The sequence below is a fragment of the Pangasianodon hypophthalmus genome, chromosome 8, assembly GCF_027358585.1.
Source record: "Pangasianodon hypophthalmus isolate fPanHyp1 chromosome 8, fPanHyp1.pri, whole genome shotgun sequence".
NCBI classification, from domain to species: Eukaryota; Metazoa; Chordata; class Actinopteri; order Siluriformes; family Pangasiidae; genus Pangasianodon; species Pangasianodon hypophthalmus.
In genome coordinates, this window is record NC_069717.1 from 18,184,680 (window position 1) to 18,200,137 (window position 15,458).

The 15,458-nt window shown below is 35.9% G+C and overlaps 1 protein-coding gene across 17 annotated transcripts in view; it reads left to right on the forward strand.

Moving 5' to 3' along the window:
- pbx3b (pre-B-cell leukemia homeobox 3b) overlaps positions 1 to 15,458 on the forward strand; it is a 147,215-nt gene that overhangs the window by 4,160 nt on the left and 127,597 nt on the right. The window lies entirely within an intron of this gene.

Here is a 15,458-nt window from a genome sequence, read left to right on the forward strand (position 1 = left end):
TAAAGGTTTCAACTGTAACTTTACAGCTTGTTGAAATTCCTTTCCAGGGACAAAAAGAGTGAGCCTTGCAACCTCTGATGCATAACATATTATATTAATATATAATAATATTACATTAATAGATATTATATAAATACTAATACAATTTTATTTAATATATTTTAATACCATCTTCTTTACATAATTGCATATACAAGGGATATTTTTAAATTATTTATTTTCAATATTGTAAGTCCACTTGTGGTTTTGGAGTGTTCCTCTTTATGCCTAGTCTGTAACATTTAATACAGTTATGACCCATATTGTATTATGTATCTAGATAAATATGCATGCAGTATCAAGCTAATTATTTAGATGAGCTTGCTTGCCATCTCAGTTGCTCTAATCTTTTAATGTTTTTTTGTTTGCTTTTCTCTCAACACAACCAAGCTAATTTACTAACAAGCTTCTTTGTTCCACCTTGATTCATAACCCACAAGTGAACATCTGCTTCACATTTGTCATTGTTTTACATTTTTCAGAAATAACTCCTCTTGGTCAGGAGATGCTTAATGCTTTAAGCATAGATTCTTTGAAGTAGCGCATGTTTAAAAAATGTAATTGGAATTAAACAAAAAATTGGAAAGAAAGATGTTATTATTGCAGTGCTGTAATATTTCTGCAATATTAGATAATACTATAAGGCTGTTTTATGAGGAGAAGCTTCTCTTTTTTAGAATTTAATTAGAAATTTGTGTGTTTTTGGCATCAGCTTGTTGAAGGACATTGTCTCAGAGTGATAACGGAGGCTTCTACTGATAAGCATTCTACTTTGTCCCCTCTTCTCTGCCAAAAATATCTTCCATTTTTTTTCTCCACTTTTTAATCATACTTATAAATATACTGTCAAAAAGACTAAATTTTTGCAAATTCCAAATTGTTTGCTTGTTGAGACAGGAGCTGAGTGTTTATCATTGTAGGATGCATGGCGATAATATGACCCGTGTGTGTGCATGTGTATGTGAGCATGTGTGTGTGTGCATGTGCAAGATTTATGAAAATGTACAGGATTTGTCTGTGCGAAACATCAGTTCAGAGATAGGTTGGTAGGTTTGTGGTTATATGTGGTCACACATGGTTAAGGCTATATACATTTGGAGACATTTGACCATGTGACATGTAAAATCCCTTTGTCTAACTTTTTGCTCATGCACATACTATCACTGTATGTTCTGTGGCTAGGGGTCCAGGGTCTCTTGTGAAGATTGATTGTGTCATGAATTCTGCTAAGCACCAGGATATTTGAACAAAAAACTGGTTGCCTCTGCCTGGAGGTTTGCAGTTACCATCTTAAAGCTTGACAATAATTCTTGAGTTGTGTCACTGTGTGTATTTATGAGTTTCTTTTGTGGATGTGCTTGTATGCAATTCTAATAACTGAAGCTACAAAATGTAAAACCCTTGTCAGTTAGCAGTGGAATTATCATGTCTGGCTGTGTGAGAATGCGCAAGAGACTAACAATTATAACACAACGTGTGTTTGTGTGTATGTGTGTCTGTGTGTTTGACAGTGTTTAGCTGTACTGATAGTCCTTCTTGACTGGCCTGTATTGGAGCCCATCTTGACTGACGCTCTGCCTCACTCCTGCCTTATTCACCACAGCTCAAGCAGCACACAGGCCTGTTGCTTTAAGCTTGCCAGCATCCTCAAAATCCAGCTGTTACTTTATGGTGAATTAGCTAAATTTTGGAGTAATACTATGTTTATTATCGCTAAGACTATCTGACCAGATATGAACATATTCAAAAGGTCATTTGTATTTTTTTTGTAATAATAGGGTCTAATTAGCATTTGATAAAATTAGCAAAATTGGCTATTTTTACATGCAAAGATTTTATCAATTTTTGCCAACTCGTATGAGGTCATTCCGTTCACAGATTCCAAATGAAATGCTTATTTGTATTCTAAATGGGATACTCTGACAATCTTCATTAATCATTCATTTATCTTCATTTATGTTACATGCAGTCTCAGTTACAGTGGATATAACACGGTCTCCACAGCCCTGTTAAAGTTGCAGGTTTTTGTGATGTAAAAAAATGAAATCAAGATCATATCAGAAAAATCATACCAAATCTTTTTCCACCTTCAATGTGATATAGCAACCAACAAAACTGAAATGAAGAACAAATAGAAATATGTGTGTGCACACTCCTTAACTAATTCTTACAGCCCCATTTGCAGCACTTAGTCTTTTTGGGTAAGATTTAATCAACTTAGCACATCTTGAATTGGCAATTTTATTCCACTCTTCCTTGCAAAAATGCTCCGGATCTCGCAAATCTAAAAAAAATCTGGTCTAAAAAATTACCAAAACAATAGTAGTGTAACAGCAACCTGAAAAGATCAAAATCTAGAGACAAATTACAGAAAAGGTGAATTAGGTGTCAATTAAGGGAGGTGACAAGAAAATGGTGTGACATGAAAACAGAGGAGAAAAAAGACCTATGCTGTATGCAGGTGGTCATAGACACTAAACACATCACACAGGAAAACTGCTATTTTAAAATTGTTTTAAGTGTCTCGACCAATGTGGTTGAAGTGTTGCACAGCATTTAAAGAAGATGCTGTGGCATACAGAACTGATTTATAAGCCAGCTTTCATCCTCAGAAAAAAAAAAATCATATCTGTCTTCAAACATTCTTTCCCTTATAAGTGTGACCTTAATCTTCTGTCATCTGCGGTATTTCTTTACAGCTTACGGCTATGCGCAGACTTGCCTGTCCTCTGGTTATAGGCCGGCATTTCTTTTGTTATAAAGGAATGACTAGTTTCATTTGTCTTAATTTATGGGTTTGTGTTGGCTCACTTTCTTTATTTTTCATATTTTTAATGAAATTTTTAATGATTTTTTTTTAATTAATCTCAATATTATATAATGACTGGATTTCACAAAATTTTCTCAGTGGTACTCTTAGTCTCTGGCTTAGTGAACTTGTACCAGGATGTGTTTTTGATAGAGAGTACAAAGCACTTCTGTAAGTCATTCTGGATATTGGTGTCTGCTAAAGTCTGTAAATGTAATAAAAATAAGCAATTTAAACTTGACAGTATAATCAATATTTAAAAGTGCAGTAATCTATACGAAAAATATGATTTGAGGTTGATCGCATCAACTTTTACATTTACTTTTACAACTTTTAATTAATCTTTTTCTGTGTAAATATGCATACACTCAGTAGCAGAATTAGGATATGAACGTTTTTAAGAAATTATGGGATTTTCATGAATATCTGATGTCTTATGTAACGCTCCTAAGAATGATTTACAAATAAATCATATACAGAATGATAAATGAGGCCCATTGTTTGTTAATAAAACAACAAATAAAGTTTTTATCAAACTCCTTTAACCCCGTTTTTGCTGTGTGCAAGTTTTGTATCCTCGCTGAATTTCAAGAGAATATAATTTTTTCTGAGGCCAGTCTGCATCCTGCATCTGCCTCAAATGTTAATTTGATGCCCATCCAACCTCATGATAAATTAAAGTAGATTAAAATCCGTGTTCTCTTATAGGACTGTTTTATCATGAATCAAATCAAGATTCCGACAGATACACACCTAGTTTGTTTGGATAGAATTTTCCCTCGGATTGGCCCCAATTGGTTTACTCTATTCCCATTGACGTGTTGAGTTGGGTACATGAATGTTTCAATTCAGATTGAGGTCTCAGTGGGGTTGTTAATGGATTATTAAGCTGCATCTAAACATAGCCACTAACAAAAAAGATTTAATAACTGTGATGTATGCTGTGTTTGGTTTTGCCATTCAGCACATCTGTAGAAATAGTAATAGTTCAGCGTAGTATGCAAAGTTTACATTTATATGTATTTATACAAGGAAGCGAGAAGTTGGGGTTTTTAGGGTGCTGCAGCACACCTGACTTTAAGGATTCCTTTGACTGCAACTACATCTGCAACTGCTAAAATAATAGTAAGATAAACACATAAAGAAATAGGCTAAACAGACTTTAAAATTATGCATCATGCTTTTTAACTGTTTATAGTTGTAGAAAATTAATCAATGCCTTCTGATTCAAGAATTAAACTGCACTATGATATACTTATTGCAGAAAGAATTATTGTTCTGCTGAAGAAAAATTATTTGTCTATCATTCGGATGCCATATGTATGCTGCTTAAAATTTTAGCACTCCACTTTGAGGTCATATTCATTATTTAATTTAGACTCCAAATATACTGTGGTAGACAACTAAAATAACAATAACGATGTCAATGTCTAAATATTTATAGCTTGTCTGTATATATACATATATATGCTAAACGTTTAATACTTCTACTATATATATATATATATATATATATATATATATATATATATATATATATATATATATATATATATATATATATAGAAAGAACAGTTAGGAAAAAAGAGAAATTTTGCATTGCAAAGATGTATGCAGTGTAGGGAGTTTTCTTGGCACTCTACTAACTACCATTAGAGGCTCTGGACAGATTTCCCTATTGCTAAAGCCCTAGAAGTATTAATTCACTTTGATATGCTAATTAGAGGGCATTATGCAAGAAATGAGATTAAGTGACAGCATGAAATCATTTGGCTGTCAGTAAATTGAGTGTTTTTAGCAGGAGGGGTTTGTTTTTTCCCCTCCATATTCACTTGCTTTTTGCATTTAAATGAATCAGTTGAAGGGAATGTGCAAGAAAGGCTTTAAATTATTTTGCCTTCATACATCTTGCTTGCTTGAATTTTTAGAATTTGTATATGCTTTCTCTCTTTTTGTACAGTCTTTCCCATGTCTGTAAGAAGTAGGAGGCTCATGATGACTAACTGTGTCTTTAATGATGACACTGCAGAGGGTCTTTTGCTGCTTAATTACTGGCAGGAAAATTATAATCATAATCTCTCATTTCTCACCAAAAATCGTATTGTACTGACAATGAAATGCATTTTGCACGCACGCTCAGTTCCAGTTATATATTCTTTTCACGTCTACTCTTCCGTAAGACAATGCCTCATTTTTCAAGCTGGGTATGAATGAATTGATTTAAACAATAAATGTGGTTTTCACAAAAATCCTGTTGGTTAGGAAAAACCAAAAAAACATTTTTTTCCTAGGATGAATGCTAGCGTATAAGTTGCTTCCATGTCTCATGGCTTCTTATTTTATTGCTGTGCAACACTTTAGAGCCATCAGTAATTCAACTGACAAAATGATCCTGTGCTATTCCTGAGGAAGTATAATTCCTGCCAATTAATTTCTTGCTACTGGCCTCTTTCAAAGAGAGATAAGAGACCGATTTGGTATGTCTCAATCTACAATGTGCTATATACTCTCTATTATGGTGTGTGCCATCATCTGGCTTCTTCTTGAATACATCAGTTTTCCATACTACAAATTTCCTCTTGATTTTGTAAAAAAATTTGACAAGGCTGCAATAAGTCATAACATCATGACTTACTTCATACTTCATTCAATTTTTCTGGAATTTTTCTCCAGAATTTGGCCTTTTCATTGTTGTAGACTACAATTAATTACTAATAACTTATAATAACTTCCACTTCTGTCTCAGAGATATTCCTTTTCTAGCACTGGTTTGGCCTCATTCATTTTATGGAGTTTTGTGGGTGTCACTAAGTCTAAATCGACTGTGATGTGAATGTGCTTTGCATTGCTCTTTATCAAGAAGAAAATCAGCGTTACCAAAACTTTTGTAAATCTGGTGGCAATTTTTAATTGGATGTTGCCTACAAAAACACACAACTTTAGTGAAAGATTGATAAATGATTTTTATCAATGTATGTATCACACGTAGTAATCGTAGTAAAAGAGAGAGAGAGAGAAATTCTGGAAGAATTAAGGAGAATAGATGTATAGAAATGGAATGCAGTACTGCAGTGTAGAATTGACTAACATCTGTACTAGATTTACTGTATGTGTGTGTGTGTGATTGGTTTGTGTGCTCTTGCTCTGCTACAGAGCGGGGCTGGCAGGAGCACATGCAGAAGAAACAGCAGCAACAAGGAATAATAGGTGAAAGATTACCTCCATATGGCATTTCTGACTCAGGGAGAGAGAAGTGTTTTGACGCACCATTCCGTTCTGAAGTGAGGTTTAATCAATAGAGGGAGATTACAGAAAACTATTACAGTGTCAATATTGCAAGCTCTCTCTTTCCTCCTTGCTTGCTGCTCATAGGCTGTCTGGCTATTGACTTCTTGTTTTTCTGACCTTTTAACTCACTCAGTTCAGGAATGGAGGCCTAAGAGAGGCCTAAGAAAGACCACAGGAAGCTATCCATGTGGCTTCTGCCTCACTTACACCCAAACACAGCACAAAACCAATAAAGGGGCAAATCACCAAGGTTATTTGCTCATAAATTGGATACTTTTAAAATAGTCATTCTCTGTGTGACTTAAAGGTAGGCCTAACACTGTATTCACAAAATTAAAATTTCTTCTTATTCTTCTTAATAAACATTGAAATTGTGCATGAGTATGGTCTACTCATGACAATACAGTATAGTGCTTATACACACACACACATACACACAGATAAAATTAAATAACTTTGGTCCCGCTTAATTTAGAATTAGACGTCTTTTTTCTTACATGGTGTGTTAATATGGGGTGGACAGTTAAAAATCCTGAAGGTCTTCAGCATTTTTTGTAGATATCTATACCAGTTGGAGTTCATCTATGGCTGATTCATGACTAATTGGCTGAATGAACTATTGAGATACCTTAATAAATAAACAAGACAGAAAAAAAATGTCAGAACAGGGTGTGTTAAAATATCTGCAGTGTACTCTAGGTAGCTACCTAATTAAGACTGAAATTAAAATGAAGAATCTTAAGATTCCAATAGACTATTAAATATAATTTTGAAAAAAATAACTACATACAAAAATGATAGTAATTAAACATAAATAACAGTGTATTTCTTGATTTCTACTTTTAGGAATATTCACAATATTTAGCTTACCTTGTGGATTTTGCCATGGAATTTTGCTATTGAACCTTCACCAACACTTCCGTGAGCAACCATGTAGACGTAAGGCCGATGAGGCAAGGCATTAGGGACATACATCCAGACCAAATAAGCATCTTTTTTATTCTGGGCCAGACTCAAAATGATGAAAAAAAGCTTGTTGTCCAATGAGCATTAATCTTTGCTACCATTAACTTGAACTTTTCTATGAGCGCTGTGTCAGGGGCTTTAAAGGAAATTTTCACACAGGCAGCTCTGCCCAACAAAAATAGTTTGCATTAAATGAACGAACAGTTTGATATTGGTGCACTATATGTTCAAAAGTATGTGGACACCTGACCATCATTTCCATGTGTGGATCTTTCCCACACTGTTGCCACAAAGTTTCACACAACTGTCTAGATTGTTTTTGTATGTTTTAAGATTTAACTTAAATGGATCTAAGGGGCCCAGTCCAAACCTGTTCCAGTGTGACAGTGCCTCTGTGCACAAAGAGGGGTCCAAAAAGACGTGGATTGCCAAGGTTGGTTTGGATGAACTCCAGTGGCCTGCACAATGTCCTGACCTCAACCCCACTGAACACCTTTGGGATTAATTGGAACACAGACCACTGGGTCAAGCCTTCTCATCCATCATCGGTTCCTGACCTCACTAATTGTCTTGAATGGACACAAAACCCCCAAAATCTAGTGGAAAGCCTTCCCTGAAGAGTGTTATGGCAACAAAGAGGGGACCAACTCCATATTAATGTCCATGGTTTTGGAGTGAGATATTCAGGAAGCAAATAGGGGTGTGATGGCCAGGCGTCCACATACTTTTGGCAATATAGTGTTCAAGTAGACCTGAGGTTTATGCCCCTAACACACACACACATATACACACACACACCTTTTCCATTTTATTTTTGATTATATGTATTGTTTGTGCACTCCAAACCAAATGAATTAGTATGTACACACAACTGTAATTAACCACATGTGACGCAGACTAAAAGCATAGCCTTGAATAGATGGAATATGGGCACTGAGTGTGTAAGCATTTCTTAAACCCTGGGGGAGCATTTATTTTGAGGCAACTCAATACAGCAGTAATGACCCAGTGAGCCAAGTAAATTTACCCTGAAGTTGGTTTGATATCTACTATACACACACTCACTGGTCACTTTATTAGGAACGCTATACTAATACTTGGTAGGACCCCTTTTGCTAAAAGAACACCCTCAATTCTTCATGACATGGATTCAATCACATAATTGCTACAGATTTGTCAGCTGCACAGTCATGCTGTGAATCTCTCATTCTACCACATCCCAAACTGTCAAGTTTCTGTGACCCTGTGCCCATTGTAGCCTCAGATTTCTCTTCTTTGCTGACAGGACTGGAACCTGATGTGGTCATCTGCTGTTGTAACTCATCTGCCACTCGGCATGTTGTGTTTTCTGAGATGTTTTTCTGCTCACCATGGTTACTGTAGTCTTCCTGTCAGCCTGAACCAGCGTCCCCTCTGACTTCTATCATCAACCAGGTGTTTCCACCTGCAGAACTGCCACTTAAAGGATGTTTTTATTTTTTGCACCATTCTGTGAAAACTCTAGAGACTGCTGTGTGTGAAAATCCAAGAATGTTCTAAAATACTCAAACTGGCCTCTCTGGTACCGGCAACTATGCCACGGTTCTGATATATGATATGAACAGTAACTGGAACTCTTAACGTCGTATCAACATAGCCACATGATTGGCTGATTGGATAATTGCATAAATGGACAGGGGTACAAGTGTATCTAATAAAGTGGCCAGTGAGTCGATGAGTGTGTGTGTGTGTAAGAGTAGACCTAACACTGTATTCACAAAATAAAAATTTCTTCTTCTTAATATAGACATTATATTAAACATTGAAATTGCACATGCGTATGGTTTACTTGTGACAATACAGTATAGTGTGTACACACATGGAAGGTAACAACTGACTGAGCACTGACTTCCTCGCTTGATTTTCCTTATAGTAGTGCAGATCCAGTCATTGTTTCTGTGAATTTAGGATTAAATATAAACAGGCTGCAATAGAAAGCCATTCAGCAAAGTAAGTTGACTTTTTAAAGTGCTTTGTGTTTGCATCTGCCCTAGTCATATGCTGCCTGCAGTGCAAGGCAGAATGGTTTTCTCTTAGTGGGCCTTTGGGCTTTGCCGTGGTTTTACTCTCTCATTCTCTTTTTTTTTCTGTTTCAGTATAGTCATATAACTTCGTCCCATGCACCAAGAAAATTTTACAAACTAGCTGATCACAGCTAGAAGTAGGAACACTTCTTCAAGATTATATTAAACACTTCAAGATTATATAATTAATGAAAATGAAAATGTGAGTACAGAACACAAGTGGTCCTTTCATGTAATGATGCTTCTGTTTAAAAATCTACTGTATATTTCATTAGACCCACTGGCTAAGGAAGAGATACTCTCAGTTCATTTACTTTCTGAAGTTTTCTGACCAAGTAAGGATGGCTTTTCTATTCTAAAATGGTTATTGCTGTGAGAGGTGCATCTTACATAAGCAAAGATTGTAGGCCATGTAAATTACAGTTTGTCTTTTTTTCTGGATTAGTATATGTGGCCTAAGCATACATTTAACAAAATATATTAAGCATGTATTAACTGTTTTCAATCACTGGGCACAGATGATCTGGGTAATTTTATTTTATTTTTACAGAACATTATTCAGATCAATATTCTTCCTTATCAAGGTGCCTCAACTAACAGTTATTTAAATCTTTTTTTTTCCAATTTCTTTTTATTTATACTTTATTTACACAGCAATTGTATTTTTAATACGTATTTTTTAAATACTGGTCTATGTTAAAAGGAAAGCAATGCACTCATTTAACTTTTCTTACTGAAAACAGCTCCTGTGTCTTCTGCTTACTCTCATTGCTCAAATTAAGTCCCCATGCCTTTGTTCCTCCAGCTTTCCATACATTAGAATGATATATGGAATGCAGAAATGCGGAAAAGACTGCAATGCAATGAATTTTTAATCAGTGTCTTCTGCTGTTTTAATAAGGCACATTCTCACTGGCTTCCATATTAATATCAGCAATAATAAAGCATGTATTGTTCTGTGGCAGCCTTGATATGCTCTTCTTTGTTGATATTCAACAATAAAAGACCTGAATGCACATGTAACTGTACAACAAAAAGTTCCATTGTGAATTGCTGCACCTGGCAACCAACAGCTTTTTTGCATTCTTTAGCTTTAATCATTAGAGAGATTATATTGATCAACTTCTGACTTATTTATTTAATATAATATCAATATTAATATCAAGAAAGTCTCCTGATGCACAATCACTTGTCCAGCATTTTACACACAGAGAAATCTTTAATTCCTAACTGAACCAGTGAGATTTACTGTCTGTGCAACTAACAGTGCTAAGGGGATTCCTTCTCCTTCCCCAAGCTTATATATTTATAAATCCTATAATTTACACTGGACAAAAGCCCACTCTAAATGTGGCTGTCTTTGTGCTCTCTTTCTCTAATTATCCATCTGTCTCTTTCCAACTTAAGCCCTTCACACTTGCTTTTGGAAGCTAAAGCAAATGGAAAGATGGTGCACAGCCAGCCATAGATGCTTTCTTGGGTTTCAGGGAAATGGGGCAGATCCAGTTTTGGGTTTGTGGTAAAATGGCTTAATTAGTGTCAGAACCCTGGGGATGCATTGTGTCTGTTTCTCTCGTGCTCACTCTCCCTTGCTCTGGTAAACTTTGTCCACATTGAGCTACAGTTTTTCTCTGTCCTCTCCTTTCCTCTTGGCTTTGGACAAAAAATTTAACAAGGTACTAACAACAGTTTAACAATATGAACTGATGTTTGGGATGACAGAAATGAATCTGTGTGTGACTTCCAGAAAGTGGTGATTAATGGAGGAATGTAGAGGACCTCTGTCCTTCCCTTCTGTGCTGATTTTATGATGAGCAGAAAGTAGAAGTTGTACTGAGTACATTACAGGTATTTTTGTCCCCTGTAGCTTTACTTCCCTGTGCACAATGAACCCGAATTTGCCATCCATAACTTTGTGCCCATGTATAGGGAGAGCCAGACACAGAGCTCAGTCAAAAAAAAGGAGCTTGTTTAAATTTTAAGCAGATTATCCAAAATGGCAGCCATGTAGCACGATTCAGGGGCAAAGTCCTGTTGTCCAATAAATGTGCAAATGATAGTCTGCAATAATATCTCCATCTGCTGTACATTCCTCCAAGCATTCGTCATGCATGCATGATTTGCACAATTGTAAACTTAAAAATATAAGAAATGTCAACTGGCAGAAGCTTCCCCTAGCTTCCTGTGCTCTTGGTGAATTAAAAAGCAAATAATGCTAAACTGCATAATAACAGATTAAAATAACAAAATAGCATGTCCGCTGTAAACTTACCAATCTAGGTAGCTAAGTAACTGAAATAAAATCCACACTTTTATGTTTTAAAGGTTTGTTTGTAAACCTTATTTTAGAAAGGCATGCCTTTCAAGCAGCAAATGCCACAGGCAGTGTGCATGCCAAATGGAGAGTTGAATGCATGGGGAGTTGGAAGGCACTGCTGACAGTGTGTGCAGTGTGCACATGCCCTTAGTGCTTGTGATTGGGTGATAACTGCCAATCACAACACTTCAGTGAACAAGGTAATGAACATAGTTTATTGGGTTTTTGGCTCTTAAGAAAATAGCTTTCTCTACCTCTCTCTTCTTCTACTTTTCCATCTTTCTCTCTGTCTCTCTTTCTCTCTCTCCTCTCTTTTGCCATCTCTCCCTGGCAGTGGCAAGGTCCCAGAAACAGTGTCTCAGTTACTTAATATATTTAATCAGGCTTCTTGGCACTCATTTCTTCTCTTGGTTCTGATGTAGTAATCTTATAGAAGGTGAGATGCAGAGGAAACCATGGCCTGAAAGTTCTTGCCTGGCCAGCACCCTGCATAGCTCATCAATGTGAAAGTGCATTACTATGAATTTAATAACTAATTGTACTAATTCTTTATTTGTTTCTTTTTATTAAGAACTCTATAATCTAGAAGGAAAGCATCCATCAAAATAAATCACTAGTTATCCATAAAATAATTCCTATATGGTTATTTTTGCATCCAAATGGTGAACCCATTTCAGCCAAGATGCCATCTTTTGTATCCTGCATAATGATTCCAGCCATGGAGTCCTCTGTCTCCTGACCAATCCTTCCTTCTCTCTCTCTCTCTCTCTCTCTCTCTCTCTCTCTCTCTCACACACACACACACACACACACACACATGCACACACACTTCATCTGTAAGCCAGTACAGAATGAAACCCTTTGTTGTAATTTGGTGGATATTTGTCTCTGCACATAGCTGCAGGCATATATGAGTGAGTTCTGACAGTGTTTAGTCTGCTGACAAGGAGTTTTTTTTTACTCACTTCTACTTCTCAAATTAGCTCTGGTGTTGTCAGGTTGATAGATACAAATTCATGGTTACAGATACAGATTAATGGACACAGATTTGTGGAACTTCTTGCTGTGGGTCTCAGAGGAATGAGATAGCACAGGAGTTTGCTGAATCATTGTCTGCTATAATAGAAAAAGAAATACAATTAAAAATTGCAGTGGAAATTTGATATAGAAAATATTTTTTTACATTCACTTTAAAAAAAACTTTTTTCTATAGCTTGTTTTGCACTTTAATTGTTTGTTGTCATTTTATATTACAAACGGAATGGCACATGTCAGTTGTAAACAATATACCAAATACAACACAAAAAAAAAAGTACAAACGAAAAGTTCTAGAAAAAAAAAAAAACTTGATGAACATTCCACCTCTTCTGTGGGGTTAAGTGACACTGAGAAATGTGGAAGGAAAGCCATCTCTATGCCCACTGTTGGATGGACTGTAAATATGTGCGTCACATCATGAGGAGGATGAAATGTCATGTTGTCACATGCAAACCTTACAGGCTGAAACCTTACATAGCTGTCATTTGTATGACAGTATTGTGCAAACATCTTATTTTACAATACAAATTTAAGTACAAATTTGGTTTTACATGTGTATGTTATATCTGCCTCAGACAGATGTTTTTAGAACTATAAACACGTAAGTAAGTAAGCAATTGAGTGAGTAAGTAAGTGACTTTTCAGATACGAATAGGCTGTCTGGGACAAAGACCAAAGCAAGAGAACAAAGTTTGCAGTAGAACTGCAGCAAGTTCTCCAAAATTCTTGGAACAACCTACCATATAAAACTGCACCACAGTATACTCAAGAGAATTTATGCAATTTTGCGAGCCAAGGGAGAAAACACCAAATATTGATTTGATTTAGTTTATTTATTTATCCTGTTTACTGCTCTTAATACTAGATCAGCAAACAGTAAAATAACCATTATTTTGCTTTGCATTATTACTTATTTAGGGGTGTAACAGTATGGGATATTGTATTATATTTTTTGTTTTATATTTTTTGAAAGTTGGCTCTTCATCATGATATTCTGTTTGCATTACATGAGGTTTAAGATAAAATTACCTACATTTACCCACATCTAGCCCACATTTTGAAAAAGAATCTTGAATCAGCAGATGCTACTGGGGTTTTGAAAAAACATATTAGCATATAAGCTCATGAAAAGCAGCAATGGCTATGGTCAGCAGCAAGTAGTAACTGGAAGATTCTCCCAAATCTTTAAGGTCTGGTGCATGTGAGTAATGTGGCTTCCCAGTAAGTTATGATGCTGATGGCCAGTGAGTTATTGGTGTTAAATGTGCCAATCTGACAAATAAGAGTACCATACACTGGTGCTAATACTGCAAACGTATATGCATCTGCACCAACATAATCCTTTTGTGTCTGTTGGTAGAATTACCTGAGATAGTGGAGTGAGTTGATAGCCTTGTTATGTATGTAGCCTGATGTAACCTGTCTGCAATCATATGGAGTCAAAAGAAAAACAAACAAAACAAAACAAAACAAAAAACATTTTCTAGTTTGACCCCTTTAAGGCAGTGGACCAAGTCTCCCCTGTGGAGCATTTTTTTCCACTTAGCTAACTTGGAAGCATAATTCAATCAATCCATTTTCTGTACTGCTGACTGTATTCAAGTGAAAAACAAATCGATATTTTTTTCTATTTGTTTTACACTTGAATTTTATTGGTTGCTATATCACATTAAAGGTGGAAAAAGATCCGAAATGATTCATATTGGTTTCCTTTTTCCATCAAAAAACTCTGCAGTTATTTTCTCATATCCTGTGGATGAGGGCCTCGTCATACTAGAAGCAACTACTCCCATCAGGAAAAAAATGTTTAGAAGGATAAAGGTGATGCAGTGACCCTTCCCTCTTTGGGTACAAATGGACCCAATTACACCAGCAAAATGCCCACAGAGCATAACAAAATTAACCAATATCTTATTTTAATTTTCCTCTAATATCCTTTAAAGTCCCAGACAGCCTTGATTGTGTTTTTATTTTTTATCAGAAATGTGGTCTATTATTTAGTGTGTCCATTATGTAATAAAATAGTAAATGGTCTCTCTACCATTGAATTTTCTGAAGACAATTTATGTTTGTGTTCTACTGACATAAAATAGACATGTAAGACAATTTAAATGGCACTGAGGAGGGTATCATAAGGGTATCATAATTTACACAGCACTCTGCATGCTCATTAATTTGCTCTGAGTCCTCTAATGTAATCATGTAGAGTGGGAGACTTTTCCTTGTTGCACAGCACTTGTGTGTAAATGAGTGTGTTTGTGTTAATGTTATCTGTATACTTAAAAAATTCTTTATATACTGTGAATACTGTATACACCGTATGGCCAAATGTTTGTGAAAACCTGACCATCACACCCATGTGTGCTTTCCGAACATCTCATTCCACATTTAGCCCCCCTTTGCTGTTATAATAATCTCCACTCTTCTGGGAAGGCTTTCCACTAGATTTTGGAGCTTGGCTATGGGGATTTATGCCCATTCAGCCAAAAGAGCATTAGTGAGGTTAGGCACTCATTTTGGACGAGAAGGCTTAGGGCCCAGATGGTGTTTCAGTTCATCACAAAGGTGCTAAGAGCGCTATGCAGGCCACTCAAATTCTTCCACACCAACCTTGGCAAACCATGTCTTCATGGACCTCACTTTGTGCACAAGGTAATTGTCATGTTGGAACATGTTTGGGCTAGGCCCCTTAGTGTGTAGTAGCCCCTTGATTGTTAAAGGGAAATTGTAATGCTATAGTATACAAAGATATCCTAGACAGTTGTATGCTTCCAATTTTGTGGCAAAAGTTTGGGGAAGGCCAACATATGGGTATGATGGTCAGTTGTCCACAAACCTTTTTGACATATTGTGCACTTTAAAAATATGGACCTACTAGTTTCTAAAAATTGTATTTGCCCCATTCTTTACCTGTAGTAAATTATAAGTATACATATCA